The sequence below is a fragment of the Haemaphysalis longicornis genome, unplaced genomic scaffold (genome assembly GCF_048455015.1).
Source record: "Haemaphysalis longicornis isolate Haplotype H1 unplaced genomic scaffold, Haemaphysalis longicornis Haplotype H1 scaffold_6, whole genome shotgun sequence".
NCBI lineage: Eukaryota > Metazoa > Arthropoda > Arachnida > Ixodida > Ixodidae > Haemaphysalis > Haemaphysalis longicornis.
In genome coordinates, this window is record NW_027526407.1 from 25,449,055 (window position 1) to 25,455,054 (window position 6,000).

Consider the following 6,000-nt stretch of genomic DNA (forward strand, 5'->3'; position numbering starts at 1 on the left):
ACAGCACCCGTTTTCAGGTCTAATGACGAGAAGTACTTCTCGTGGCAAATGTGGCGGAGGGCATCGTTCATTCGTGGGAGAGGGTACGACTCCATTTTCGTGATTTTATTGAGTCGCCCGTGGTTAACGCGAAACTTTAAAATGTTTGGTTTTTCTTAAAAATCACAACTAGGGAAGCCTAAAAACATTGCGGTGGTAGAATGATGTTGACGCAGAGCGTGTCTTTAACTTGTTTCTGAATCACTCGTTGGCAGAAGCCGAAAAATCTGACTGCCGCGTTTTCGGGCCGCTCTCTGCGGTGCTTAGTTGGTGCTTTTAATGAGCGTATGAGGTAGCGACCAAGTAGACAAACGACAATCTCTGTAATGTGGTAGCGGAGCCAATGTTTTTTTTGTTGTTCTTCCGGAAGTGTAATGTTCACGTTGCCAAGAATAGCCGCTCAAGAGACGGAAAGGAGAGTTTCCATTGAGACGCTGAGTCCTTCGTATATGCTACCACACTGAGGGTATATACAAATAAAAATAAAACCAGTTCCACGCCAGTGAAATTGGCTGAAAAAGTGGAGCTGCCTTCGGCACGCTGGCGGCCACCTCCCGCCGAGGCGGCAGTCGGTCACAACGGCACTTGCCATGGCATGTCCCTACTCAAGGCTGACCCACCTAGGTCTGGTAGTTTTAAAGACGATAGTCTTTCTTGGGCTACTTAAACACAGAATTTTTTTTTCTTCATTGCCGGTCTTCCAATTTACATAACAGTGGGCACGCAAGAGATATAGAAAATGACACGTAGAGCTACCAGCCTGACTTATGTTGGCACTGTTGTTTAAAATTCCTTAAGTGCCATCAGGGGTTCTGCCCTTCACAGCCATTCAGGAAAGTAGTGGTTTGATTTATGCACTTCCGCGAATTGCGAGATACTCTCTATAAAATACTGTCTTGTTGGCCTCGCGTCCACATCACCGTGTAGCCAGGCCATGCGTGAACGCCAAATGCTGTGGAGGCCCAGCAACATAATCGAATCATATGGAACCCGATCTTCGTTGTCCACGCTTAAAAAATGGATGCCGTGGGGATGTAGCGGAAAATCCTTGTGGACGGTCCTCTGTTGGTTTGTCTGTAAGTCTGTGACTCGATTCAGCCCCCCGGCCAAAGTAAAACAAGGCAGCGCGATAGTCTTATATAGTCACACCTAAATCAACGCGTCTAAGGCCGGAGTAATGTTCGTACTTGTCAACATTGTTGAAGAAGAACGAGAAATTATGCAAATATAAGGCAACAAATTAATACAGAAGGGATATTTGCGCTGTCCCTTTATAAAAATTATACTTGCTTGATTTTTGCGAAATTAAATAGTTCATCAGCTGCAAAAAAAAATCACTCTGCCGTCACCTGCTGTCGCCCGTGCCACTATAGCTTCTGGCGCCATTTTAAGAAATCAACCATCAACACCCACGAAAGGTTCCACTAGGTAGGTTCCAGGCTCTGCTTGGAACGCACGTGGCGTAGGGCAACGTGGTTCTATCTACGTCGAAGTAGGGCGCCTTGATTCACGCGCGTGTCCGCCGTACGGCAGCTTTGGCGCCGAGAAACCCTACCTGGAGCAGTGGAACGCGGTAAATTTAAAACTATTTTAGCAAACCATTGGCGTCTTTACCTTGGGAGGAGCGCGACGCAAGAGGAACACCATGAGAGGTGAGCCGTAAAGAGAAGGGAGACATTTGCTTTGCAAAATTCAATATAGACTATCGTCTTTCGTTGACATTTGCAAAGAAAGGAGCAGATACGCGACCAATTTTTTTGATGCACATATATGAGGTGGCAGTGCGTCGCTTTCGTCAGCGCACGAACCAACATCGCGCACTTGACGGCTTCGCATCGTATCTGGGGCACTCTGGTCCCACGGCACGAGTCAATGTGGCAAGCTAACGGTGGGCGCGAACGGCCGAAAGGATACGGCGCCTCAGGATTGCGTACTGAAACCTTTCGTCTGACAAAGGCAGTGGTATCTGCTACATTGGCCCGCTGCGGCCAAACCCCGCATAGGCAGAGGTAATCTCAATGCCACTTGCCTTGGCATCTGTGTACTCGAAGCGCGACCCAGGTAGTTCTGGTAGTTTATTGGTACCTCTATAGAGTGTGGCCATGCGCCGCGTGCTCTGGCACACAAGCCGAGAAATGGCGCACTCTACGCCAATCTAGCCGCTGGCGCCCCTGTCAGCCCATTGAGGTACCTTCGCCCGTACAGTTTCTTATTCTATTCACTATATAGGAATCTGGCGTTAGCCTCTATGCGGCTGACATCAAGTTCGCTCGCCTTAGTTTCATCATTGGCTTGGACTGAAACGTTTTAGTGGCCGTATATTCCAGCACAGTGCCATAAAAACGCAAAGAATAGTCTGTTATTATACAAGTGAAAAAAATGTGGTTGACCCGTCTTTCACAGAAATCGGTAAGATGGAAAAGGTAGATGTGCCTTCACAGGAACATTTATTGTGCATCATATGAACTTGCACATTGCTATTTATATTACGTGGGTATGGCACCGTTAGACGCCTCAACGTTAGACACTGAATTACACGCGCCGGAACATAACTCCCACTGGCGCAGTTTCAGGCAGGGGGCGAGTGAGCACTGCGAAGGCGGGAAATATGAATTGCATGGGGTGGTCGCAGTAAGCAGATAACGGTGGTACAGCCCATTGTGGCGAATCACTGCTATGCACTTCCGACAGCCTTCACATTCAGTGGACCCGCCGTGGTGGCCCAGTGGCTAAGGCGTTGCGCTGCTGAGCACAAGGTCGCGGGTTCGATTCGCGGCTGCGGCGGCCGCTTTTCTGATGGAGGCGAAAAGCAAAAACGCCCGTGTGTACGAGATTTCGGCGCACGTTAAAGATCCCCAGGTGGTCAAAATTAATCCGGAGCCCTCCGCTACGGCGGGCATCATCGCCTGCGTTGCGTCGGCGCGTTAAACCCTACAATCAATCAATCAATAAATCAATCAATCAATCAATCAATCAATCAATCAATCAATCAATCAATCAATCAATCAATCAATCAATCAATCAATCAATCAGTCTTCACATTGAGTGGAACGGCTTTGATTTTTTTGCTTAGTATCTCAAAAACCAACCCAACGGCTGTTCCAAACTAAATGAACGCAGGTGCTGCCGGTTAATTATATCTATTTTGCGTCAAATGTAACTACTTTTTTGGCGCTAAACAACGAGAAGATGTATGACAAGCGCCTGCGTTTCAAGAGTTTCAAACGTTTACCACAATTTAAACCGCTTGTTTTTAAAGCCTCCGCGGAACGCCCTACTACAGAACGCCGTGCTCTACATGGGTTCGTTAACTCGCGGCACTGCCTGATTCCGGAAGTCGTTTGACATCGACCTTTACAGCGAGCTACCATGACAAGGCGAGCCCACAAAATTCTCTGCACTTAAAAAGAAAGTGAAGCGTATTTTTTGCCGGATTGGTTGTGCCTACTACCCTACAGGCCAAGCTGGTATTCAAAAACAGTGTTAATATTAAGGAGGACAGTTATTAGATGGTAATTGTATTAAACATACCAATATTTATATTAGGAAGTTGTTTGAAGTGCTTGGACATGTTTTTGAACAAGCCTATGACAACGTTGCCTTCGTGGCGAACCGGTGCGCCGGCCGTCAGCTACAGTTGAACAAACCTCGTTGCTGAGCGGGTTTGTTCATGCTTGAACAAAACGAAAAACATGGCTTTAAACAGTCGTGGACGCAGACAAGATAGGGTTGATGCAGGCGCCCTTATTTGTCGTACCTGGTTTTTGCTGAAGTACGTTTGGTTTTATTGTTCTGTCAGCTCCAACTGTCGCGTCGGTATATTACCCGCTCAGTCATACCATCCTCGGACTCCTGCATGACCAACGTCAGGTGCGATCACGCACTGCGTGGTGTTTCCCCAAACACGCAGTTGCCACAGCTCACGGCTATCACACAACAGGCAGGGTTTCGGCTACCTCTTTGGCCGTTGATGAGTTAATGCATGGTGAAGAAAGCAAATCCAAAAAAATTACCCCACCTTCCCGCGAGGGGAACCCTGTGGAGATGCGACGCATCTTGGCGGTTCACTTGGTGTTTCCGTTGGATTGATTCTCTAATTGCGTGAAACGTGCGAGAAATGCGTATGATGTATTCTTTATTTAACACGCCGCCTTGTCTTCAGTGATGCTAGCATTCCTGTCATCACAGTGATCGGTGCTTGTTACTGTTGCGCGGGCGATAGCAGAATTGTTAGGCCATCTTCAGCGCATTGATGGAAATCGGAACGCCGGTGCTGGAACGACCGCGGCTATGACGCAACGTGCGCGGCTATGACGCAACACAATCCAACACAATCCACTTTAACCCAATGCAATCCAAATCCAATCCAATCCAATCCAATTGATTGATTGATTGATTGATTGATTGATTGATTGATTGATTGATTGATTGATTGATTGATTGATTGATTGTAGGGTTTTAACGCGCCGACGCAGCGCAGGCGATGAGGCGGCCGTAGTGGAGGGCTTCGGATTAATTTTGACCACCTGGGGATCTTTAACGTGCGCCGAAATCTCGTACACACGGGCGTTTTTGCTTTTCGCCTCCATCAGGAAAGCGGCCGCCGCGGCCTGGAATCGAACCCGCGACCTCGTGCTCAGCAGCGCAACGCCTTAGCCACTGAGCCACCGCGGCGGGTTGCCAATCCAATCCAAACCAAGCCAAGCCAACCCCTTCGAATCCAATCCAATGCCCCTCGCGAGAGAGTGTTCGCTATCGGAGAGCAGAGGGGGTGTAAAAAACAGGCGACACTCGGAAACGGCAAGCTGCGTCGACGAAGCTCTGTAGATAGAAAGTGTGAACCCACGTTCGCTAACACACACACACACACACACACACACACACACACACACACACACACACACACACACACACACACACACACACACACACACACACACACACTGGCCGAATTTCTCGCTCAATAATACGAATAATCACTTGGAGAAGCAATGCTAAATATTGCGTTCACTTTTGACTTATTTCAAATTGTAACAGACTTTACTAGAAGTCAAGAAAATTGCAAATCAGTACTAGATCTCTTTCTAGTGAGTGAATCAATTAGTGCCAAAAGTTACTGCGAAGTAGTTACGGGAATTTCAGACCACAAGGCCATGTTGCTTACCCTAGCTAATACCTATATAAACAATGATCATACAATTTTGTAATTTCCGAACTTCTCTCTTGCTGATGATGTGTCCATAATTGACCTGCTTTCCTTTAATTTTGATGATTTCCGCAATAGCACTTGTGATGTACTCCACCTTTGGGACAGATTTAAACAGATTGTGAATGAATGTATCGAGTGTTTGGTACCCAAGATTACAAAAAAATGTAAAGGTAAGAAGCCATGGATTTTGAGGGAGACATTGCAATCGAAAAGGCGACTAAAGCGCTTAAAAAAACAGTTAACAAACAGAACATGATTCATAAAGCAAGAAATATCGAATCTTTCTTTACAAATTAAAGACCAGTAACTGCTGATAAAAAGCGATATTACGGTGAATCATTACCAAGCTTTATAACCACGTCTACCGAGAAATTCTGGCGTTCAATTTCTCCACACTCCACGGAATGTGATACATTTGAAGTTGATCGCTGCCTTACTCACAATAGTGTAAAAATTGCCCTTGCGTTCAACAACCATTTTAAATCGGTGTTCACCCAAGATAATGGTACATCACCTGTGTTTCAAGTATCCCTACCACCGATGTCTAGTGGCATTGTTACTGAAGGTGTTATATTTAATCTTCTCCTCAGGCTTGATATCAAAAAATCATCAGGGCCTGACGACATTCCGAATATTTTCTTGAAAAGGTACGCTGAGTGGGCGTCAAAATGTCTTCATGTCATTTTTTCCAAGTACTTACTAGAAGGTGAAATACCAAGAGACTGGGGAACCGCTAGAGTTAAACCAGTTCA